This window comes from Ctenopharyngodon idella, chromosome 19 (assembly GCF_019924925.1).
Source record: "Ctenopharyngodon idella isolate HZGC_01 chromosome 19, HZGC01, whole genome shotgun sequence".
NCBI lineage: Eukaryota > Metazoa > Chordata > Actinopteri > Cypriniformes > Xenocyprididae > Ctenopharyngodon > Ctenopharyngodon idella.
In genome coordinates this window covers 27,749,229-27,775,919 of record NC_067238.1, presented here as the reverse complement: position 1 = coordinate 27,775,919, position 26,691 = coordinate 27,749,229, and the positions used below count along the sequence as shown (strand labels likewise).

Below are 26,691 nucleotides of genomic sequence, written 5' to 3'. Positions count from 1 at the left end.
CAGGTGATGACAGTTCCAGAGCTTATATAATAATTCTCTGACTCTTCAAACCTCTCAGAGTATTTACTTTCAACAGCCACGGGCTGCTTTAAGCAGCTGACTGAGAATCAGAAAATAAAGATAATTGAGCAGGGAATAAAGCAGGGAAGCTTATGAAAAGATATGGAAATGCTCACTTTTTGCATATTGCAATATCTGATATGCTACTGAGAAATATAAGTTAAGGGAAAATTCAAGGCAAGATATGAAGACCAAGAAAAGAAAGAAATAAAACTAGACTGGTCTGGAGTTAAAACCCCATATGGCTGCAAAAGACTTGCAGGAAGATTTAGCTGGAATGGGAGCAGTGATGTTAAATGATTAGTTCATTTCAGAATTAATTAGTTAACTTCAGAATTATTTTTCCTGGTAATTTACTCACCCCAAAGTCATCCAAGATGTTTATGTCTTTCTTTCTTCAGTCGAAAAGAAATTAAGGTTTTGAGAAAAACATTTTCTCCATATAGTGGACTTCACTGGGGTTCAACGGGTTGAAGGTCCAAATTGCAGTTTCAATACAGCTTTAAAGGGCTCTACATTATCCCAGCCGAGGAATAAGGGTCTTGTCTAGCGAAACTGTCACGATCACTGTCTGTTCCTGTCAGTTCCTGGACTCCACTTCCCATAATCCTCCCTTCCAATCACATGCACCAATCACCAATTGCCACACACACCTGCAGATCATTACCTGGACTATTTAAGACACACACACACACACACACCCTTTGCGAAGTCTTGATTTGCCCCGGTGATCACTTCTGAGCGTTTTCTTGTGGATTGTATTTCTGTTGCCATTGGACTGTTTATTGGACTGTGTTTGTTTGCCGCCTGCCCTGACCATTGCCTGTGACTTTACTCTGCTTGTCTGCCGTCTGCCTCGACCATTGCCTGTCCCTGTTTGTGTCTCTGCCTTTGCCCTGTCTACTCTGTAAGTACTTTTAATAAACAAGCTGCAAATGGATCCTCACGCATTCGACCCATCATTACAGAAACGATCTGTCATTTTCTAAAAAATAAAATAAAAATGTATATACTTCTTAACTGCAAATGCTCGTCCTGCGATTATGTAATCACATTGGAAAGCTCACGCGTGATGTAGGCCGAAGTACCGTGGTAGGGCGAAAAACTCCATCTCATTTTCTCCTCCAACTTCAAAATCGTCCGACATCATTGTTGTACCTTTTTTTGTAAAGGCCGTTCTTTGCACGTTCACTTTGTAGACACTGGATTAGGTACTTCTGCCTACGTCGCGCGTGACCTTTCCAACGTGATTACGTAATGTGCAAGATGAGCATTTGTAGTTAAAAAGTATATAAATTTTAATTCTTTTTAGAAAATGACATTGTTCCGCTAGATAAGACTCTTATTCCTCGGCTAGGATCGGGTAGAGCCCTTTGAAGCTGCATTGAAACTGGAATTTGGACCTTCAACCCTTTGTACCCCAGTGAAGTCCACTATATGGAGAAAAATCCAAGAATGTTTTCCTCAAAAACCTCAATTTCTTTCGACTGAAGAAATAAAGACATAAACATCTTGGATGACATGGAGGTGAGTAAATTATCACTAAATTTTAATTCTGAAGTGAACTAATCCTTTAACTTGTGCTGCACCAGTCCACTGTGCTGCATTACTAGCAAAAACATCAAATACACAGCAGGGTTGTCAGAAGGAAACCTAAACTGCAATCTCATCACAAAACATGCGATTTACGTAATATAACACATATTGCGCTGAAAATGGTGTAATATGGTGTAAAGCTATTCAACATACACAAGCAGTGGCAATGCACAAAAAATAAAGATTGATTTATTGAAGCAGTTTAGAGTTACACTTTAGTATAATTTGGAAGTAAATGTAATTCCACTCCCCAAAGGTGTTGTAGAACTACGTGCTGTGGCTGGATCAGATAAAGTGAAAAATTAACATCTGTTTTGGCTACAATCACCAAAAGCATGTTTGGAGAAAAAAAAGCAGCAGCATTTGAGCAAAACAACACTTTATTAAGGGAATATTCTGCCAAAAGAAAAAGAAAGGATTCTACAAAGTATCAATAAATCCTTGAAGCTAATGTCTCAAGGCCAGAGAAATTTTTTTTTTATCTAAAAATGACATAAATCATCATAGACTATGATCCACAACATACTGTACCTCAAATCAGCCTTCACATTCAACATGCAACACAACCAAGACAACCTAAGAATTTTACTGATCTGGAAACATTCTGTAAGGCAGAGTGTGGGAAAGAATACTAAAAAATAAATCCTAAATCCTTAAATCTTGAAGCTATCTGGCTACAAAAAAACATTTGGAGAAGACCAAAGTTCTCGGCAGCTAACTTGGGAATACAATTACAGTTCCTATCTACTTGAATTAGGTAATACCAAAATCTCCAGAACAAAGATTATGTTGCAACAACATTATTCAAATCAGCAATAAAATCTGACTACAATGGTATCATTCAATTAGCTGCTTTAAGGCTGCTAAAACAATGTAAGAAAATAATATTTTACAGCAAGACAGCAATTAGTTGCCCAGCAAGAAAACAAACAAAACAAAAACTGCGATATGATTGGCTCTTTTACCTGTAGGGCTGGAATTCCTGTCCTACAGCAGCCATGTTGATTCCATTGCAATTTTTTTTCTGCATTGAATATCCCTGCATCCCAATGTGCATACTATCCACCCTAAATAGTATTGAATATTACTAATATCACATACTATTTAGGATGAATAGTATGCACATTGAGACGCAGGCAATGTCTTTTATTCATACTGTGTCTGGTAATACTTTTGTAAAAAGATAAAATAAGCAAATAAACAGTAACTGTGGATTCAAAATTTTGATGTCACCCAGATCATAAAATATTCAGTACAAAATGAAAGAGTGCGATTTTGCTTAAGAAATACTGGTATTACAGACCAATTTATGCTGACGGATGCACAGACTTAACTTATTTCACAGACATAAAAGGCTGTATCATTCCATGCCAGAGTGCTGAGTTTTGTAACTTGCAAAGTGCTGCTTCAATATTTTTAATGCTTCAACACATTTAATCATATGGTTGGTGTCTCTTCGATAGCCTAGCACAGTTTGTCAAATATTCCATGCATATCTTCAGAAACTATTGAGCCCCTGAAATATTTAGAGTATGAAGAAACTGAGGGGGCCTGAAATTTGCCACAACATATGTAATAAACGTGTCAAGGTTTCTACTCACTTCAGCCTTCTTTTGAAGACAACAGTCGCAACAGCAGGCAGAGAGGAAGCCAAACCCCAATGCTTAAAAACACGAAATCATATTCCAAACTGCGAAATCGAATCGCCAAATCAGAATTCGGAGTGAACTTCCACAGCGTTCTATTTGGAGAACGCGCCGGCTGACGTAGGTATCCAGCGCGCGCGTCCTACTCCCTTGAGAAAGAAGAGCGTGAACGCGCCTCTATCCTCCTCGCTGCTACAGTGAATGCGGGCATCCAGACGCCTGACTGAGTGCGGCGGTTCTTTTCCGATAGCTCGGATGCCAGTGCATAGAGAGCGTTCTGCCGAAGCCGAAAGGGAGAAGGCAAATGTATATTCACACGGACGCTCAGGTGTAAGTGATGCTACTGCAAGTTGAAGTCCTGGAAGTAAAACCGCAGCAGATTGGGAATAAACGGATAGATCTGCGTTTTCCGTTGCAGAGCGCACTCAGTTCGTTTGGAATACAGAGACGCAGCGTGGAATTACTGGAGCCCTCAGTTTGTGAACTAAAGTCAATTCGTTTTTTACCGCATTTTATTTTTTAGCCCATTTTTCTTATTTCCCTTCTTTCTTTTCTCTTCTTTGTTTGCTGTTATGTTTGGTTAGGTTTGTTAGTCCCCCTTTTATTCTAATGTTATTTAGTATCTGCCCTTTCAGTTTTTTTATTCTCTCATCCTCTTAAAATAGCTTGGGTTCGTTTTCGCGAGGGTAGATTGTGGTGAAAGATACTCAATCTCAAACTGAGTCGTGTCATGGATGGCAAATTGCATTTGCATCTACGGAACAAATCGGGAAATATAGAATAACTACTGCTGACAGAGACAAGGTAGGCTATGTTAGTGCTTTTATTTCTTTTAATGTCTTCAAAAAATGCGTTGTTTCACATTCTGTGCATTTGAATGGTTTAAAAGACCAGCGTATTGTCATAAACCGACCACTTTATGAATCCATTTACCCTACTTCATGATCCTTTAAGTTGAAATAGCCTATGTGAAAGTGTCGTCTGTGAATTTGAAGTCTCATATTTTCTCTTCAGAATCATGTGCACTGTGAATTATTATCATCAGCATCAGTTAGAACAGAAATACATTCAGAATCAATGTCACTATTGCCTTTCCCATTCATGTCTCGACCATTAACTTAATATAAGAGAGAATATAGGCTACCTATTTTTATATAGCCTTTAAGTCAGACCATTCTTGCCTTGACTGACACTGATCAATCAGCAAGTCTCACTGGAAAAACTATAAGAAAAAAACATAAATTTGAGGGTTGCGTCTGTACGTTTTCCCCTACAAATGATTATCCGGTGGATATTTCGTCATATTGTGTCCATATCGACGTCTTAAGACAGTCTCTACTGTCACCGCGCGACTGTAATGTTATTTGAAGGTGATACAACTGTGATTTGGCGCCCGCTGTAGTTGCCTTTAACGCCGCAACTTAAAATAGAATTCCGTTTCTATCAGTAACCGACGAACTAATAATCGTTTAGTCAATAAGCCAATGCAGCTGTCTTTCAATTAACAATCCCGGCCAGGCTTTATGCTAATTAATCAAAGCTAGATATATCCGTACAGGTCTGCGGCCGTGAGGAAGAGCAGTCGCCCATCTGTTGAACGCGTCTTCACAACTGCTCTTTCAGTGCCGTTTCTTCTGCAGCCACTACGATAATATATTCTGCGCTAATACTCTAAGATGGTGATCTAAATTTGCATTTTTCTTCAAGAGACCGCCACTTTAAGTAGATTTTACTAGAGTAGATGGAATCAACGTCCATTATTCTTTGAGTGTCATGGAATGAAGCGCACACGGATGGCACGTGCATTAACCCTTTACTAGACAGGAACATGAAACTACCTTGCTAGTAATTTCTTTGTACTTTTATATATATTTATACATACATGCATACATACATACAGATAGATAGATAGATCGATTTATAGTTATTTCAAATATATCAAAGACCAAAAAAATAAAAAAAACATGCCAAAATGCTGGGTTAAAAACAACCCAGGTTGGGTTAAATGTAGACAAACCCAGCGGTTGGGTTAAATATTTGCCCAACGTGCTGGGCAGTTTTATTTAACCCAACTATTGTTTAAAAATTACTATATGGCTGGCTTAAATTTAACCCAAAATAGGTTGGAGAAAAAAAAAAAAAAAAATCAGACACAATTAGAGGCAACAATAATAATCAAAAGGTGAACATTTATTAATAAGCAATTTAAAAAATGTTGATTATTATTATTATTATTATTATTATTTGTATTATTTAACCCAACCGCTGTGTCAAAACTACCCAATCGCTGAGTTAGTCCAATTTTAACCCAATTTGGGTTATTTTTTAGAGTGCATGAGGCCCCACCTACAGGTGGTGACCTCGAGTATGAGCATTTTTATTTATCCACCTTATTTTTAATATCAGAAGTAGCCTAAGCTATTTACTGTGAATGTGCTAGACTTTCAATTCATTAACTGCTCTTTGTAAATAATGATAACAATAACAAAATGCAGTAAACGCTGCTGCGTGGCAAACAAGTGTGTTTATGATTATAAGAAATTAAAATATGATATCAAATACCACTTTGCAATGTCAAACGGTTTTTGTTCAGCTAAAATATCTGAAAGCAGCTGACACCGGAAGCCTTGCACAATCAAGTTAAAAATGGCAAACTTAAAAATTGACAAATTTGAAAAAATAATAAACATATATATATATATTTTAAAATAACGTGGATAGTGAAATAGTATGGCATACAGTGATGTTACTTTGGGTAATATCTTTCATTTTCTGTGCTGAAATATTGAATGTTCTTTAATTTTCTGTCATTTAAAATGTGTAATTTTGGTACACTGCAGCAAGTCTGAATTCAGATTAGCATACTAATATACCATATGCTTACTATTTATGCCATATCTTGATATCTCAATAACCAACATTTGAGCGTGTGATACATTGCATCAATTGTGGTTGTGTGTGAGTACATTACTGCTAACTCTATGCCGCATTATAAATCAGTATAAGCACATGTATTCACACAGTTTGATGCAGCTCCTATGCAGAGAAAAATCGTTCTAGATAGGGAAGTTTAACTATAATTGGCTCGTAACGCCATGAGGGGCCCCTCCGCGCTGTGGGGGTGTCCTGTAGGCCTGTGGTAAAAGATGGGAACATTTACCTCAAGGTCAGTGGCCTTCTCACGGCATGTTGCCATTTTACTTTCAGATAAAAGTGGTGAGTTGACACTATACAGTAGTTTTTATAAGTTGCTTGACCTGAACATTTGCAGGAACTACTTTTCTTTTTTAAATTCTTACTCAGAAAATAGGCCCACTCACTCTCTCACTGTACCCACTCCATCCTCTCAGGATGCAGACACCATTTAAGGGTTAAGCGTGGCTAATTAATGAGAAATAAAACCGGTCTACAGGCTGCTGGGGATAATACCTTTAGCGTGATGTGTGAGAGAGGCATTTATGCTAAGTTGATCAGTTTATGTGTATTTATGCCTGGCATGCAATCCAGTTGGATTCAACCTGTACTAAACCTGTAGCTGTGTGATAACAGGGATTGAATTTGGTCTCTCATATACTGCTAGATGAAAATGAACATGTGCGGTAATGTTTCCTCTAATGAAGTGGTTCCCAACCAGGGAAATCTGCAAACTTCCAAGTTGCAAGATGACTTAAAAGTTTTTAAAATAAGTTATATCAGAATGATCCAGCTTTATTAAAAAGCTAAAAAATAAGATCTAATAGGCCTATATGTAAATTGACATCATATTATTACTTTGGTGAAAATGCACAGCTAAGCTCTTACTAAGACTGTAAATGTAGAGATCTGCACGTACAGATTTTCTCACTCCTGCAAGTTTTATTTAGGAATGGGCTAGGATCATCAACAAGTCACCAAACAACTGGCTAGCCGATTAATCATTTTTTCACTTTTTAATCATTTTAGCAGTGGTGCATTTTAAAGGAAATTGCAAATGTCAAATCGTAACTCATTGACGTAACTTCTCAGCGAGTGTTTTAGCATGCTTATAGTGTGATGTGCTGTAGCATGCTAACATTTAGCATGTTAAAACCCTCTCTGAAAAAAAAATGTTATGAAAAGTCCATAGGTTTGTATTTGATATAGAAAGGACGGTTCACTCCTATTACTTATGAATAAGAAAAACTGCAACGCGCAATATGGCGGAATACGCCCCGCCTTCTAAGTAAAAGAACCAATTTCTGATCGGTAAAGTCATTGCGTCACTGCAGCTGCTGTTAGAAGCTCCGGTTCCTGTAGAATTCTGAGACTCGCGCATGCGCATTGGCTCGTCTAGGCTGAAAAATAAGCTTTTTTTTTAACACTATTTAAGTGTAAGAAACCAAATTTATGTGACAGTTCATGTAAGGTTTTGTTGCTGATTTGAAATATGTTATTTATTTGTGAGCTCGCCAAGCAGTTTTTGAGATTTCAGGATTCCCCCATTCAAATAGATAGGACTTGGTCTTGGATGCCCGAAATAGCTGCCCGGAGGTGTTGCAAATATGGCCGCCAAGTGAACAGACTTTCCTTGAAAGGGACTTTGGTGATACTCCCAGTTTCTGTCAGAATATTGCAAATGAATGCAGTAGAAAAAAAAACAACAATATCTGTAAACCCCAAATGTTGTGATTAATAAAGAAATCAAGTTATCATAACTTAACATTACTTAAAATACCAAGTTTTGGCATCAAAACTTAAATAGGTGTTTAATGTACTCATTTGGCAGCAAAAATCTTTCGAATTAAGATTTTAAGTATTATGTACTCAAAATTTAAATTTATTTAAATGATTTGCTATGTCTCTGTTTAATATGATTGGTCATCCTTGAACTTCTGCCTTGACAACCATGCTGATTGGTCTATATAACTCAAGGTGGTAATTTAATTTTTTTTTGTGGTCGTAAATTTGCTGACGCAGCAGGCCAGAGGTTGAGTTGGCAAATTTCCCCATTACCCAATTGAACTGAGAGAATCACTTTCCTCAAATCATTTAAGTAGTCTCAACTTATTAGGGTTTACAGTGTAACAGTTATTAACTTTTTTATGCTGAGCAAGGGAAATCCTATGAGTCCATGTGCTGAGATTACATTGAAGCATATCATTCTGCATCCGGGATGCGCTTAGGTGGTTTTGTGCCGCTGTGCATTGGACCTTTCTCATGAGGACTTCAATGGTTTTGATCAATACAAGGTTATAGTTATTTGTTGAATCACCTTTTTGAAGGACCACACTTACATTAGTGTCTAAAACGTGTCTGATAGGGGGCTGGTCGACATGATGTAGGCTTATTATATAGGGTTTCGTGAACACAGACACAGTGCTCGTTCAGATGGCTGACTAATCAATTATGAAATTTTTTAGTTTTGCAAATCGCTGGTTTAATTCCACAGCTGCCTACTTCTGCAGAGTATACACACTGTTCCTTACAATGAATTTATTTCTGCTTACTTTAGGTCCCATTACTGAAATCCTGCATTTAATTTATTTATTTATTCATTTGCCATTTAGCATAACCAAATTCATTTGTTAAATATACATAAAGCTGTTTACTCTTTTCAGTATATTCAATATCAGAAAGATCAGCTGCATATAGTATTATACTTATTACTTATTATACCGATATACTTATGCGAAGTTCTTTTTTATTCTTTGCTTAGACGTAAAAAGTAGTGTGAAATACCTTTGCAGCAAACATCCCGACGTGACGTCTAGGTAAATGTGCTGCGCGCTTTCCTCAATAACAAAATAAAGACACAACAAAAATGACAGCATGGAGAAAGCGGCGGTTGAAAACGAATCTGATCATAGCGATGTGGATATGTTTGCACCAGCTCTGCGATTCACCAGCATCATGTCGACAGAGGAGGTAATTAAAATTACACTGTTATGATAGTTTGATTAAGTATATTCGAGACTATAGACTAGCCTATAGATCTTGCTGTGAGACAATAGTTTGGATTAATATCTTTTCTTTGCATGACACATTAGCATTAGAATACAGAATAGCTCTTTCGGCATTATCCTGAATATTGTGAACATTCAATTCATGTGTCATTGAACGGAAGAGAGGTTCTCGGGCGCGCGCATAACCGTTGCATCCTTTGAATTTTCCCGGCAAAACCGGCCCGAGTCATTCACATAAAAATCAGTCTAGGCTTTCATAGACAACCTAGAAGTCTTTGAAGGGCTTGTTTTTTGTTATGTTACAAGCTGTTCGCGACTAATACATGAACATTCTTACATAAAGACCCTTTAAGAGCCATTATTATTTTTCTTTAATTAAAAAATGTGAGGCTGCATTTCATGTTCAAATTAAATGCCAAAAGTCATTAAATATGTCATCAAAGAGGGGACTTTGAATGTTGTCTTGGACATTGGAAGGCCTTGAGAACCATTGCTCTAATGTATCTGTTGCCTCTGAAATCAGAATGGATATTGCTGGCTGTGCATGATCCTGTAAGAGAGAGTGATATCCCTCACCATCTCCTGCATGTTATGGGACGTAGAGAACTGCATATGGATCATGAGCCAGGCAACAGCTTGGTCTTGCCTGGTTGAGTGGTCCCTGGCTGCTGCATTGTTTCAGAAAAATACCCCTCCCACTTCCGCTTTGGACCATACAACAGCCCGCTTGTTCGTGAGGCGCCTCACTGAAAATATGATATATCAGGTTTAGGCAGTGAGATAAAGCGTGATGTTTTAATTCTTGCAAAAACTGTCAGCTCGCATTCACTGCCTGGGAAAGCCCTGGTGAGCAATACTGCCTGACAAATGCGCTTTAGCCTCTTGTCTGTGCTTCAGCAGGCTTTCCTGTCTGTCGTCCTCCAGCACAGCTGCCTTATCTGTTATCAGCTCTCGGCCCCAGAAACGTGATCATTCAGGAAAGCCAAATCTAGCTCAGCTTCTATTGTTCATGTTGTCGTGTAAAGCTGGAGGTCTGCATTTCGAGGCACAGATGCTGCGATCAACAGGGTGCCTCTGGCTTCTACCCATCTTCATGTGTCAATATTTGTAGTGGGCAATTTTGTGTGCAGGGCCCTCTAAAGCTGAATGGATTTGTTGAAAATGACTCTGAAATTGCATCACTGTTACCAAATTAATTGCTGTTTAGAATAGAAATATCAGACACTTATCAGACAAAATAATTATTTAAGGGGATATGTAATCCAAAAATGAAAATGGTCATCATTTACTAACCCTAATGTCATTACAAATCTTTTTCAACTGGTTGTGTACATACAGTGAAAGTCGGTGGGACCCCATTGACAAAAAAATACACAAACATTTTTCATAAATAACTTCTTTTGAGTTCCAAAGAAGAAAAAAAGGTTTGAAATGATGACAGAATTATAATTTTTGGATGAACTATCCCTTTAAGATATAACCAAGCTATGAGTGCAGTGACCTTTTGATAAGCCATTTGTAAATAAGTCAGAAAACAGTCATGGACTGATATGACGGGCTTTTTGATGCAAGTACCTGTCGTTGTTGTCTTCTGGTCAATCATTTGGAGCTGTCATCATCTTTCTCAGTCCTCCAGTGACTCCAGGACTTGTAGCGGTGCACTCTGCGGTTTCAGCACGCTGCCCAGCAGCAATATTTGCTTTTATGTAATGTTTTTTTCCATTATGTCCAGCCAAGAGAGAAAGTTAAAACCTCACAGATTGTATTGATTCTTTGTCTCTAAGCCTCTGTGCCGTTGTACGGGAGAACCCCTGAGACGTTGAAGCGACACAAGGTCTTGATGGCTTTTTCCCCTCGCTGTATTTTTACGGTCAAACTCAATCTCTCATTTCGTGTTTGACTCCGAGCTCTGAATTTCACTTCCTGACAGTTCTATAGCCGGGCATCATAGAGGGCCGCTCTGTCATTGGTATTTGTCGTTCACCATGCACTGTGATTCATTGCTATTTTTTTTTTTTTTTTTTTTTTATTAATGATTTTGTCTGTATTTCTCAAGCACTTGACTGGCAATGAGTGCAGAGCAAAGAGAACAAATATAATGTCTCCTCAGCAGTTGAGCAGCTGACTGTACTAAAAGTGCAATAAAAGAAAAGTATGAACAGGCAAAATAAATAAATAAATAAATAACTGGTTCAATTGTAGACCAATATATTTTTGAACAAGACAGCTGCTGTTCAAAACAAATCAGCGGTAATCATATTTAAGAATGAACAAATCTTTAATTAAGACAGACAGAAAATCACTTGCCGTTAAAAAGCAAGCTGTTTAAATAGTTTTCTTTTCAGATCAATGGACGATTTGACAAACTGGATTAGTAGTTTTTTCTATATCTAATTGTATTTTGTTATACATTATTTGCTCAAGTTATATTTGTTTAACTTGCTACAACTGATGCAGGAAATGAATGGCTAGAGGAGATACAGTAGGAAACAAACATTTTGATTTGTAATATGAGCGCTAAAGGCATTTATCTCATAAAGATGCACAGTTTGCTTGGGGGATGCCTATAAAATAACGTCAGTGAAAACTTGTGACAGAAATGACAGTAATTCTTCAGGCAACGCCTGTCACCATGGTGTAACAATAGCATGGGTTACATACTAATCATCCAAACTTAAAGAGGTCATGAACTGCGTTGTTTTATTGTTTTATAATGTTTCCTGGGGTGCACTTATAATGTTAGTGCTTTTTACATCAAAATTGTCATAATTTAGAAATAAAAGGCATTTTTCCTACCCTGAATTTAGCCCTCTTAATTGAACGCTCTGTTTTAAGGGGCGTGTCTGCTGTGAGACTTAAGTGTAAACGCCCACTGCTGTGATTGGCTTACATCTTTGCATGTGAAATACCTGATTATTACTCTCTCAAAAACTTTTAGCACATTTTTACTATCATAGCTCTCAAGGTTATCTAATCGTGAAAAGTGTTAATTACATTTAGATCTATGGCATTATATTTAGATTGTGGCAAGAAAGGTTGCAGTGATGAACATTGTAGCCGATCACAGACATGTTGTTGACCGCACAAAAGCTGTGATCTCTTCATTGCAACTCAATTTCTGCACACTAACAAGTGATTTCATCATAACTAACAGTACAAACAAGATGTAACTAAGAGATTTGTTGAATAAAACAGGAGTTTTGGTGCAAGTCCAGACATCAGTCACTGATAAACTCGCACTGTTTGATTGACAGCTCCAGCGATTATAAAGGGAGCGTTCTTTGATCTCTTTCTATATATAATTTAATCATAATTTAAATAACAGATTATTTTCATCCTACCAAGAGAAACAATGTGAAGTTGACCGTTTAGTCACTGGTTTGATTTATTGACACAAAGACAAAGAACATCTGACTGTACATGAATCATTACATATCAGATCAGGCATTAGAATTAACACAGTTACTTACATGTTGTTGCATTACTGTCGAGTCCATATCGTAAAAGTCTGTTTGCCAAGCCTGCGCCAAAATGCAATTGATATACCACAGTGAAATGTACCGAATACAAATAAATAATGCTCAATTGAGACATTCACATTGTTGAAAATAAATAACCTTATTCCTAGCATTAGGGTCCTTTAAAAGGTAGTGTTATTTTTAGTCGTGTATCGTTCTTCTCTCCTAACACATCAGTGGGCGGGGCTAACATTGCAATGAGGAAGTAGGCATTGATTTCTTCTGCAGAGGCAGCGTTTCACCTATCTATAGATAGGCACATTTCGGGATGAGTCGTTCGCTGGGCCTGGGGTCAATAAAAGCTTTTGTTGGACTAACAAGGAAGTTTTCAGTTCTTAAACTTACAGGATATTTTTATAGTATGATGACCTCTTAAATATCAAAAGCTCAAGGAAAAGTTGATTTCTGAATTCATGACCCCTTTAAACCTCTGATATCAGTATAATATGATAATTGTTCATACTTAAAATTAGTCACATTTTTAAAGACATTTAAAGTTGCATTGTGAGATGTCAAAAATAGGAGCTATAAAGTTGCCTAAATAAAATGACCTTTTATTTATTCATATTCTTTTTTTTTTTTTTACTATTATTTTGACTCTGAGGTAGAAACAGGCTTTCATTGATTCCTCTAGTGTCAGGATGTTATATTTGGATTTATCTGATTTGCTCACACTTGTTGACCCTTGCTCAAGACTATTCAGTGTTTGTATTGAGCTGTTTATTTAGCTTCATAGTTCCCAGTTAGCAAGGGGACAGAACACCATTAAATCATACTCTTTTGCTTCACAGTTATTACCTGCCTGTCTCCAGGGGTTCACAGGCCCCTTTTGCTATAGACACACACAGTGGATTGCAAAAAGGGATGACCTATAATTAACATGATTATTTTTTTCCTAAATTAATTGTTCTCCTGATTCTACTCTGCACGTCTGGCCACTTTATCTTCTCTGAGTGGCTTTGACTAGCATCTTCCTGCTATAATATTTTGGTTAGTGTCAGCAGTTCCCCAAACGCTTATTTAGCTCCAGCATTGGCATGTACAGATTAGTGGCGGTTTATTAAGATCAAGCAGGAGTGAATCCTGTGTACACGCATGAACATGCCCCTGGAGCCAACCCAATTCAGTAAATGATGCTTTGATAAACTGTCTGTCCTGTAAAGCATTTTCACAGCAACCACTCTCAGTAATTAAATGTACACAGAATGCGGTGTAGCTTAGGCTACTGGCAGCAGACACACTGTATGTGTTTGTACACTGAGTTCCCAGCAGAAGTTTGATGTGGTCTGTGTAAAAAGTTCATATGCACTATTGAGGCAATATCATCATCAACATGCTGTTAAGTTTCAAAGGTCTCGTGCTAAGTGATTAGCATTTAGCTTGCAATAATCTTGCCCTGTGACAATTATGCTAATGTGTTTGCAGACTAGCAACATGGGCTAGAGTAACTTCAACAACATTGCACAGGTCTCAACTTCCTTTCTGCTGTAACCAAGAGTCTTTTATGTATATTCGGCGCTGTAGCCTTCTTTGAAACCTCTGTCACAGAGATCAATTATTGTGCGTGGGAAGACCACAATGCTAATGAGCTAAACTGCTTTTTGCACAGATAGTTATGCTCACTGTAGCGACTCATAATGTATTGAGCTCATATGAACAGGATTACGGAAAAAAAATGTCATTAGGAAGAGTACTGCGTTAAAACTTGATTATTACAAGACTCCTGCTGTAGAGCGGTTTAGTTGTGATGTCAGTTTGTTGGCCAACCTGAAGGCTAATTATTCACCATGGATTCCGAAAGGAATTCATATTAGATTTAAGCTGTTTTAAGCATTTATAAAGTCATTCACTTTTCAATATTGTAAGGTCAAAATGACTTGAAGTGTCTTCCATATTTTATTTTACTATACCATATTCAAACATTGGGGTTGCTAACAGTTTGCTGTGTAAGGACTACAATAGTTGTCTGATTTGTCAAGCATGTAAATTCACATTTTTCTGGTGGTTGTAGTCCTTATTTAAAAAAAAAAAAAGTTCACATTTGAGGTGAGATTGAATAAACTACTTTACAACTTGTAGTTAAACTCTATAGACCTTATGTAGCCCCGCCCCTTTTCAGCACTGCGCTTATTGTCTTTTGACTTCTGGTTGCATTTCCACAGCAATCTTACGCATTTATGAATTAAATGCTTGTTTTAAAATCTTCCCGGTCTACTGACATTTGTTAAGACATCTGCTTTAAACATTACAATGCTCATGATAACGTTTGTTAACTCTACAATAAGTAAATCCACTTCTAACTATTCTTTGACAGCGATGCCATAGAAATATAAAGGGCTACCGCAAAAACGGAAGTTCAAAGATAAAATTCCCAAGATGGCTGCGTGCAAATTTCTCTGCCGCATTAAATCCACAAACCTTTTACTCAAATTGAAAACTGATATTTTAAAATGGGAAATTCCTTGAGGGAAACCTTGGTGAAAATTGTGTTAAGCAGACATGGCTGATGTAGTTATCTAAAAATGGCTAATTATTGGCTGATTTCATTGCATGAGTCAGTCGAGATGAACATTGAGCATTGGTCTTGATTTTCCAACATCGGAAGTTCTTTGAAGGTTCTTTAATGGTTGATCTTTAATTTTTCCCTATGACATTCTAAAGTTTTTTTTTTTTTTTTTTTGTCTTTTGTTTATATAGTTTAATAAGTAAACATTGCCAACAAGTGAACTTCATCGTCTCCCAGCAGGCACAGTGTTATCATCTCCCACACTTCTGGCTTCTGCTCAAAGCTTCATATCCACCATCTCAGTATGATGTCACCACTCGGGTATGCTGTTAGTCAGTCATTCTCTGCTTCATTCTCAACCAAATCAATGTCCCTTTTTGTTCCTGCCTCCCTTGATTTCCTCCACTGCGGCTGTAATGATGATCAGATCATCAAGCTGGCAATATGAGACCGATACATCAGGGTGAGAAGAAGTGCTTTAGCATTGAAGAGGTGCAATCAGCAAATCTATCCCTGTGGCACGGTCACTTAGTGCTCACTGGTGCTGTGGCCAGATGTGGGTTTGACTGCATAGATCTCAAAGCTATCCAAATGTACTAGACTGACTAGATCCAGAGAATGGAGTCTTAAATCTAAGCCCACTGTTCTACTGTTCTAAAAATGACCTCTGTTTATTTGAATGTCTTTTCATTTTATTGTCCCCAGCTAGGTGGCAACTGAACTAATTGTAGACAGAGCCCAACACATGCCAGTCATGACACTATAGACCTTAGTCAAGTTAGTTGTCATATTGAATTTAATGCAGATGTAAATGTACAGTCTTTACAATGGCACACACTGTGTTAAGGTCCTAGATCACGTAATTTCCACAACTCACAAGTCACAACTTTCAAAACTATTTTATGGAATTTTTTTTTGTCTACTGAAAGTGTTTTTTTTGCCCCAGAAATATGTTTCGTCAGCTTTAAAATTGGTATGTTGTTAAATAACAGTACAATATATTAAACACACTGTAATTCTATCCCTCAGAGCCTCGTTTTCATTCCTGTCAAAAATTAAATATGGCGCTACCCTGACCAATGTCAAAGACTTTAGATATACAAAGTGCACTCATATTACTACGAATGGGAGAAAGTGCTATGCACAATATGGTGGAATAAGTCCCGCCTTCTAATGAAAGAGCCAATTGGAAAAGTCATTGTGTCACTGCAGCTGCCTTTAGAAGCTCTGTTTGCTATAGAAACAGTCGGTGTTCTGAGACGCATGATTATGACTGCAGGTGCGTATTGGCTGGTCCAGCCTGAAAACTGCCAATTTTTGTCATGATTTGAGCATTTAGAAACAAAATCTATGAGACAGTTGTTGTCAGATTTCATTGATTTCAAATATGAAATTTAATTGTAAGCAAGCTTGGTGAACAACTTTAGAGAATTTGATGTTTCCTCATTCAAAGAGATTGAAGCTGTACTTGCATGACTGAAACAGCTTGCCTGAGAGGCTTTTCAAAGATGGCCGCCGAGTGAAATGACTTGTCTTAACGGGACTTTGCTATAGACATATAATAGGGCTGGGCGATATGGCTGAAAACTGTATCACGATATCAGTGTTTCATATCGGTCGATATCGATAATTATTTATATTTTTTATGACCCATTTTAAAATAAGGACCAGGAGAAAAATATATTACATTTAAACATTTTTATTTTAAACTTATCCTTCCTCTGATCATAATCCCCTCAGTTATTAAGACAGAAATGTCAACAAACATGGAAAACTCAAATAATTAAAATGTTGCAGCTACAGATGTTGTTGGTTGAATACGGCTGTGCTCCAAAGGGTGAGCGCGGCTAAGGTGGTACATCAAGTTCGTGGTATTACCAGTCTTGGCAGGGACGACGGTCTTGCATAATTTGCAGACGACATTGGTCTGACTATGGTCAGACTTATAATATCCAAAAAAACTGCTATACTAACGAGCTGACTTTTCCTCTTTTATTTACAATTACCTCGCTCGCTGTGGCACTCATTTTCTGCTTATCAGTCGCCGGTTACTGAAGAGGAATCCAGCAGACCAGCACGAGACAACGATATGGCGCAACCAAATATGATACTGTTACATGATTGGCTGTTGCTAGGTTACCAGAGAGCGAGTGCCTTTGTTAATGCAACCAAACTTGCTTCGCAACCTCTGTTTTCTTCCGACGAAGAATAAAAAATATCGAAGGTTTTATCGAACACATTTTTTATTGATATCGATCACGTGTCTATCGCGATACATATCGTTATCGTTTTATCGCCCAGCCCTAACATATAATAACCAGATTTCAAAAACTGCATTCAGACCAAATCAGATTTCAAACCAGTTTCAAACTGTTTTCAAATTTCAAACTGGAAATCAATCCTCATACACTTTTTGTTGTATTTTTTTCTCTTTGGTCCCAGTCTCTGAAAATCAGTGCAAGATGGCAAACTTGCTCATTAGTGTCTGTCTACATAAAATAAACTATTATATGCGTGTATGAGCTGGAATGAGAAGAATGACTTTCTGGAAAGTAACTACAGTAACTACAGAAAGTAACAAAGTACAAATTTGGGCTGGATGGTGATCTTCAGTCTTGCAGTGTGTACTTCGCATTACTGAAAAGGACATTTTAGGTCTGTACTATGCATAGGTCAACATTCTTGGAGATTATGAAATACTAATTCAGCAAAAGTTGTGCACAGAGTTATTGTAGTGACAGATTTTTAGTTTGCAACATCACTGGTAACAGCTCACCAGAGAGTAGTAGATGGCAGGCTCCCAGGAAGCTTTATGTTAATATATGTATGTGATGTAATGAACAAACTCAGTCTCATCTACCTCCCCTGTGGCGCGCATATTAATTGCACGTCCAAAATAGTTTATTAATCTGTCTGTTTATTAATGAGTCACTGCCACAGAAACTTTGCAGCCTGAAATGCCTTGGAGACTCATACCGCATGTCATATTGAGGTCCTGGGAATGAAAATATATCTCTGTCTTTTTAAAATCATGTTCAGAAAATAGGCAATATGTGCATAATTAACGCATGGTGTGTTTTTTATAGGACATATGAGTTAAGTTAATTTAAAAGTAGGGCTAGTTTTGATGGGGTCAGGTCTTTTTATTTGTGGAACTGTCAATTTATTTATTAAGAAAAAAAAAATGTGTTTGAAACATAAGTTTAATTTAACATTGACCTCTTAAATGCTCTTTGGCTTCATTAAATCAGTTATGACCTCTGAACTGGCCGTGCTTTTCCCAAGGGGTTTTCTTGTGTTGCCTTATTGTGACACATTTGCTTCCTAATTAGGATTTGAAAATGGTTGTTAATAATCTACCAGCACATGCACGCTTGAAAAGCAGTGCTTGAAGCTCAGTGGCGATGGCATCTGTCAGACCTCTCCTTTTTGCCATTATTACGCCTAGCTGATAAAGGATTTATGTAACGCACACTTTTATCCATATGCAATTAATTTCTGTAACTCGACGCCCAAGGGCGGCCACGTCATCCTGTTACTGCCTGCTGCCAACCAGTTCAGCACAAGTTGGTGACTAGAAATTACAGTGAAAAATAGTGGGGTTAGCAGTGCCATGGTTAGGCTTTTATGGAAAATGCATAACAAACAAAGCGTAGGAAGGTGAAAGGGAGAAACGTGTCCATGTGGGGATTGTGCAGCATGGAACAAGGTCACATGGTGAACACAAGCAAAATAGTCCTGCAATGGTGATGATAAGCAAGTCTTTTATGCTGCTTTTACACTGCAAGGCCTAATGCAAATATCCAACACACTCTCATGGCAATTTGTAACTATTTTATGATTTAGCAAATTGGTGGCTAATTGGCATCAATTCGTACAAACTCATTTGTACGTTTTTGTACGATCTGATTATGCCCCACTGACGATTAAGATTAGGGGTGGACCTTTATGCCTATGTTTTTATTTATTTTTTTTTTTCTAAAAAATACTCTACAAATTCCTACGAATTATGAGGCCATGCGACAACAAGCATGCTGTTTAGTAGAGTGCTGTTGCCATGCCGTCATTTTATGCCAGACTGCTTCACAAACGAGGGTCAATTTAATGAGTTGAATCAACCCCACAGCAACTTCATAAATTTATCCACTAACCATTCAAAAATGTCCATTTGAATTCTAAAAGTTGTAACTTCTTCCTGAGTCTCTCCATCAGTGTCCGACTCTGGTTTGAACAATGTAAGGCTGAACACCGTTACTGATGGTCATCATTTTGGCTGCGTGAGATTCTCCAGCTTTGTTGTTGTTGAGCAACCGAAGCACGAGCTGTTAAAGCTCCACCCTCTTTTGGAAAGCGGGCCGGGAGCAGCAGCTCATTTGCATTTAAAGGGACACACACAAAAATGGCATGATTTTACTCACATCCAAATATGGGCAAATTTGACAAACTATAATAAATGATCTGTGGGGTATTTTGAGCTGAAACTGAAACTGAAAGGGGCATAATAGGTCCCCTTTAATGTTTATCATGGTATAATAGCTATAATGCCTACTATTTCACTTCTCAGTCAATGTATACTATGTAGTATCAACCAAGTAAGCTAGTATTTCATTTTGAACATGATCTGATAAACGAGAGCTAGTGTGTTTATATATAAAGCAAGAGAAAAATAAATCCAGATATCAATTTGCGTGGGCATTGTTGGCACTTTCAACTTCCGCATGTGAGACGCAGTCAAACGCAGCTCCTTCCTACACAGGTCTACTAAAAACTAGAATATAAACATTTTCAGGCTTTGTGTTGTCGTCAAAAGCCTGCCGCGGTAAGCCTTGTTTTCATCTAGCTATAGTGTGACTGCGTAATGGCTTTTGGTCGCTCCTGACTCAAAGGCTTCTCAGGGGAGGTAGATGTTCAATGAACGACGAGTCAGATAAGGATATGTGTTTTTCTTTCTATTCCGTTCCAAAGTGCTACGTCTGCGGATTAAATCACTGTGTATTCGTACGACGGCCGTCCATATGCTGTGATCCCAAAGGAAACATTTGATTTATAAGCTTCTGTAGGTTTTGTCTTTTTCAATATTCTCCTTTACTCTCCCTCTCTCCTTCTCTACCTCTGCCATAATTTTTTTCTAGATTAATAGATGAGATGATGAATAGCAAGTCAGCTCTGTTTTGTAGCTCTATAGCAGTCTGTACATTAAAGGTGTTGTGACCGTTGACCTTCAACACCTACTGACTTTCTACAGGATTTGCAGGAGCATTTGAATATTACAACATATTGATGATTCAAACAAAAAGGAAACATCTTTATTTGAGAAGCAGCTTATGGGGAGAAATGCAAAGGCATCAGCTTGAGTTATATTTTTAGATGCTGACTTTCATTTTCCCGTGTGGCGTACTTCCCTTGAAGGATTGAAATGGCTCGATACAGGCGTCAAGGACCGTCTCACCAGCCCCGCTGCCTGTTCTTCGGCTCATCTGCGGTTTGACTAATTATGGCCTCCAGCATTAGGCCGGAGAACAAAGAATTTTTGCAAAGCTGTTAAGAATGGCATCTCGCAGACAAGCATTGTCCTGCCCCGTCTTCTGTCGCTGATCGATGGATTGCTTGGCAAATTCACATGGGTAGAATTTTAAAATTGTGTAAGTAAAGAGCACAGCTACTGCTTCCAGGGAAAAGTCCTCTGTGGAAGTTGGTTGAGCTGCATTATGCCAGAGTCGCTCTAATGCGTATTCCTCTTCCCAGACTGGCTCCCCTGTGATCAAGCAACAGTTTATGTAATGCAATAGATCTTTGGCAATAAGAATAAGGATCTGGACAAGACAAATTGGTTTAATAATATCTGGTGGCTGGGACCAGTCACTCCTCTTTAAAATAAGGACAGCCATTTTTAATGTGCTACTTGATGTGATCATTGACTGGCTGTAGTCCAGGTAGCTTGAAGGCAGAGTAATATCAGAGAGCATGATTAGACATATCTCTCTCTGCTTCAGGGCAGCAAAATTTCTCAAAGCATTTTTATGAGTAGAAATACAGTAAATAAGGAACTTTTATGATGAAATTGTAGTAGAGAATGGTATTCAGTCGAGAACTTGACCCTTTGATCTTTTGTAAAGAACAATGCATTCTGTCATGTCATGCAGATCAAACGAAATATAAAAATGGGTTTAAAATATAAAAACTTCACTCCCCTGATCTCAAGAGGCGCTCTAATGACTGACGCTAGAAACTGAGTTCTTTTGCCTCCATGTTAGCATGCCCGACTCCGTGCAAATGGACCCGGGTTCGAGTCCCACTTAGAATGGGAGGTTCGAGCTGGAGGGGCTACAGTGGTGACGTGACCCGGATCCATGTTCCTGGATCGACAAGGATGTTGATCCATGAACATGTTCTACTTGGTGAAATCATGCTTTTGGAATGTGCTCTATCGTCATTCACAGTCAAAGGAGCATGTAAATTCACATCTCTTTGTGATCAATTAACTGAAGTTAATTAATGAGATTAGATTTAGGTAAGACAGGACTCTATACAGCAACTAAATGGTCATAAAATGCAACATTTGTTCTGCTGGTGCGACTAAGTTTTGTTAGAGGTCATGCTGGTGCAACTAGAAAATTGATATGGGCTTTCAGCTTCGTCAGCTTAGTCCCACTGTCTAATTGTTGTAGTTTGGCCTTACATAAATTATATTTTCATTCATTTATTTTTACAGATGTTATTCTTGTCGATATTTGTAAACATTTGCATCCCCAAACTCAATCAATGCTTGATTCTCAAATACTTTTATGTGGGACAAAGGTGTTATATTATTGGTATTTGCACCTTTTGGTCTAACAAAAAAAGATTGTATCACTAATTATTATTAGTTTCTGTACCTTTATTATTATTTTATCCGTTCCTATATGTCAGTCTGGCGTTCTGTAAGATTTGACATTTCCTGTCTAAGTGTTGCTTCTTTTTTTAGGATAGTTTACGTTTTAAAATATCTCCTTATAATTTGTACATTTGCTGTATGATAAAAACCATATTCTGAAATGGAATCCATAACAGAATGTATGAAACAGTACAGAACAGCCAATGAGCTGTTAGATGCATCAGTTCTGACTCACCTCTTGTATTCTACCAATTGGATGCATTAACTAGAAAATTTGTATGATTAGGAAAAAAAAAATGGCAGCCAACATCGCTCATTACATTGATTCCATTATATGCATTTTGTGTCCCATCACCAACTGTAACATGCAGTCAGCTAAACAATACCAGCATTTAACCTAATTGATCAGCATTGACTGTAAGGGTAAGGTCTGTTCTTCATCTCAGCATTGGTTCAAGTGTGTTGAACCAATGCTGGGATTCACATCTCTTTGCGTTGCCACTGCTGTTTCTTAATAGATGTCATCCTTAATATTTCTAAACTCCCAACCACGTGTACTTAAAATGAGAGGATGTGTTTTGTTGTCTAACCTGCAGTTCAGTATCCACCCTTAGGCGGCAGAAAGGCAGATGTTGAATGAGCCACCACATTCATGAGCAGAATGACTTCTGGACCTGTGCTGAATTAAATCGGGCTCTTAACTGAGGGTTGTGCATGTTATTCGAGTCTTGACTTTAATGCTGTTTTTGATGATGCTCAGAGAAATCCACTTTGCTGGAAGTGCTTGCCTGTGGCAGTCGTCTCAATGATTAGCTCTTTGTGGTACAAAAAAAGCTCTCTGAGTTGAGTTTGAGTCAGTTTGAGTCTATGCAACTGCACTCACGCTTGTCAGGCTGGCCTTGCTGTCTGCTTTTATTACATTTGGTTTGATTTAACAGGATTTGCAGATGACTTATTTTACATATGGATTTATGTCTAGACTTGAGAGGAAATTAAAGAGTACACCTTCCCCACCTCCAGTCATTGCTATGATAATGCTATTATGAGCAGAGAAAACATCAGCTATGCAGTTCTCTTCTAGTTTTCTGCATCTTTTGCACAAATTTTGTTCTTTAAATACTGCAGCACTTTTCCTCAGTTGGGTGCATGGCGTTAGACTTTTGCCTGTATTTCACTGTCTAATTTAAGTGGTCAAGATTTGTTTGGTTGTAGAGTAACTTCAGCAGTCTTGTTTGGTATGATATGCTCAAAAGTTACTGATTATTTGCTTTTACTCTGTAAAATGTAGCCTCTGTTAGCTTTCCCTTTGCGTTATAATCATATCAACTTCCTCATGTTTACCCTGAAGAACAAGCAGTTCAGAATTTCCATCTTCCATTCAGTCAGTCACAACTCCTTATAGACTAATTTTTCACTGTTTTCCAGGCAAAACTTTGCAGGCATTACCACAAGTGCTTGCTGGGATTTCTGTAGTACCATTTCAATTTCACGTGTCAATGAGGATGTCAGAACAACCTTAGACTGCCCAGTCAACACTGTCAGTTGTGACCACAGACTTCTGTGATGTGATGTACACAGATGTGTATCGCACAGTGTGACATAAGTTGATGTTGCAGTCCCTGGGCTGTTACCCAAGATCTCACTGGGGTCATATTGCATTCTGACATGCAACAATTGTAACATGCCATTAAAAGAAGTCTTTGTGCTGTAGCTAGTTATGAGGGAGTATCCCATGTTGTACTGCCTCTGTGGATGGACTCAGTAAACCATAGACATAGTCTTTTGCTTTAGAGTTTTGGCTCAGGCTTTGGGGCTGTGACCTAGATTACCTCTTAATGGCACCAGAAGTGCACAAAGTGGATGTTAACCACTTTGGAGCCCATTACATGAACAACCAGGGGCATGTTTGGCCACAACCCCTCAGGTAAAGTGTGTTATCTTGTCTATTATGATTTCTGCGCAGCTGGATTCGAGTTTGTGTGGATGAAGCAAAAGCTGGTTGATTGTTTTCTCTTTTTTTAAGCTCTCTAAACCCTTGTGAAGTTCTTTAATGCAACATGGATGGCATGACTTCTTGGGATTTACAATATATCGGTACCATATCGGTTATCAGCCGATATTAGAGATTTTGATATTGGAAATATCGGCATTTAAAATGATTGATTTTGGGTTGTTAGTGTTTTATTTTTAACTGTATAAATTTAATTATGATAACTGAACAATAGTCGGGTACAACGGAGCTAAAGGCGCCGCGGGGCAAAAGGTGCCTTTGATTTTATTTTCCTCTAAACCACTAGATGGCACAAAAACTTGCCGCAGCACTTTTCAAAACATCCGCTTTTCAAAATGCACGTGCAAATTTGTCTGATCTTTGACGCGATCATGGGCAGCACTGCAAAGTTGATTCTGAGATATTTTGATCTAATATTTGATGTTTTTTAAAATGTTGTTGATTAAAGTACCAAATGAGAATCGATTAAACTAATGTTTGTATTTTCAGACAAAGGTCTTCTTAATGATTTCAAGTTTTGTTCAAGGTAATTCAAGCAACAGTTTTTCAATAACGGAAGAATATGTAAGGTATATAAAAGTATATAAAGTATATTTGGGGTAAAAAGCGCCCCTGCTGTTGGGGCAAAAGGCACAATAATTAACATGATAATAAATAGCTGACTGACTTTTCCATTTGTTGACATGACATGGTTAGATTCAGATGGCAAATATCATATATCAAATTGGGTATCCATCTTAGAGATAATAAACCCATAAATAACCCATATTTAATGAAACAATCATATTTAAAAATATTATATTTATCATATCATAATAAAATATTTATTGTTACTACTGTAAATCTATATTAAATATTATGGGATCTTTCAATGCTTTCAGAATCTTTACTTTTTAAAGTGATTTTGTTTCTGTATTTTTAAAATATATTTTTATATTAACATAGGCCTATTTTAATGACTGTATATTTATTGAACAAAAATGAATTCTTTTATTTATCATAATAAACAGAAAATAGTACAAACTTTGCTAAAGTGATTCTGTTCAACAAGTATTAACCTAGACATTATTAAAAACATATTATTTTAACTAAAGTATTTGTATGAATACTGTGTGCCTTTTACCCCATGCTGGGGAGACTTTTACCCCTTGTGTGGGGTAAAAGGCTCCCCTCACCACCTCATACATTTATAAGATTTTTAAACAAAATTAACCACTTTTATGATTTATTTTCACACAAAATCTGTTGCTACATCAATGTTCAATGCAAACATATATATTTTTACTGCAATCATACACTTTGAGAGTAGTGAAAAGCACATTTCTTCTTAAGGTGTGCCTTTAGCCCCGTTGTACCCTATAGAATTTTAATATCTGGTTATCGTCCATAACATGAAAATAATGGTAATGGATATGGCATTGTTGATGTATTTGGTCTTGGCGGAATAGATCTGCTATGCTGTTGCTGCTGCAGAGCAAGTACAGAGACATTCTTCTGCCAATACATTCACAGACATTGCTGTGAGCATGTAAGACATGCTGCTGCTGCTGCTGCTGCACATAAAACATACATGAAACAACCCCCGTAGCAGATCTATACAGGTGAAGCTGGGGAAGGTGGAGGGTTTCTGAAAGCGTTCTGCAGACTGCTAACAGCAAACACTACCAGTATTTGAATGTTGAGTCGCAGCTTATTGGCCGCTGATGCGAGAGCAACCAATCAGCTGCGCTTTGTTGATAACGATGTGATAGCTACCAAATTGAGTTAAGGACCTATCAGCCTATACCATCTAGAGTTTCATGACAGAACTTGGTATGAGGTTTTGACCTTTCTGTGCCTCAAATACAGCCATTGATATCTGGAAATCTCTTGAGGAACACTCTAAAATGATTTTTAGAGTATAGTAAATGGTCCAGCTTTAAATACTGGATATTATAGTGAAGAACATATTGGCAGTTGTTTCAATTTCTGATTGTTGAAGTGTATTGCACCAGAAGTTAACGGTTGACCCTATGAAATAATTTATTCAAACTGCAAAATAAAAATCTCTCAATCCTTTCCAAATGTCTGTTAAGGATCAAAATTGCTAAGTGCAAAAATTAGCACATTGAATGACATTCAGAATGATAGTCATTCAGTGAATTTTATTTTATGGGCCATAATGTAAAGTGTCAGATGTAATACCATATCGAACAAGAATTAATCGATCTAATGGCTCTCACTTACAGTAGTGGTTGAAGGCCAATCACTTGCAGTTATTCTGTTACCATTCAAACAAACTTTCTGCCCTGGCTACGCACCAATTTAACTGTATGAATGGCAGTCTAAGGTGAGACAGGATTAGCCTCCCTTTCTCACAAGAGAAATAAATGCCGTGTGTGTGTGTTATTCATGAGACCTCCACCCAAAACATCAATTTTCAGTCAATATCCAACAAAATCTCATTTAAACATTATACATTCTGCTGTAGAAATTAGTTCTGGATGACATCTTTGTCATATGTCAAGAAGGATATCTGTCTCGCTCAGTCATGCAGAAAAATGCTATTTAAAGCCGGGA

At 37.7% G+C, this 26,691-nt stretch overlaps 1 protein-coding gene across 17 annotated transcripts in view; it reads left to right on the top strand.

The window, feature by feature from the left end:
* The first annotated feature begins 3,492 nt into the window (after positions 1-3,492).
* adgrb2 (adhesion G protein-coupled receptor B2) overlaps positions 3,493-26,691 on the top strand; it is a 295,083-nt gene continuing 271,884 nt past the window's right edge. For 8 of the 17 annotated variants that reach the window (XM_051872963.1, XM_051872966.1, XM_051872962.1 and 5 more), the window contains exon 1: positions 3,495-4,106. The gene's annotated coding sequence lies outside the window, so the exon portion shown is untranslated. Of the gene's footprint in view, positions 4,107-26,691 lie in introns of all 17 variants that reach the window. The other 9 variants (XM_051872975.1, XM_051872977.1, XM_051872974.1 and 6 more) reach the window with 3 other exon arrangements.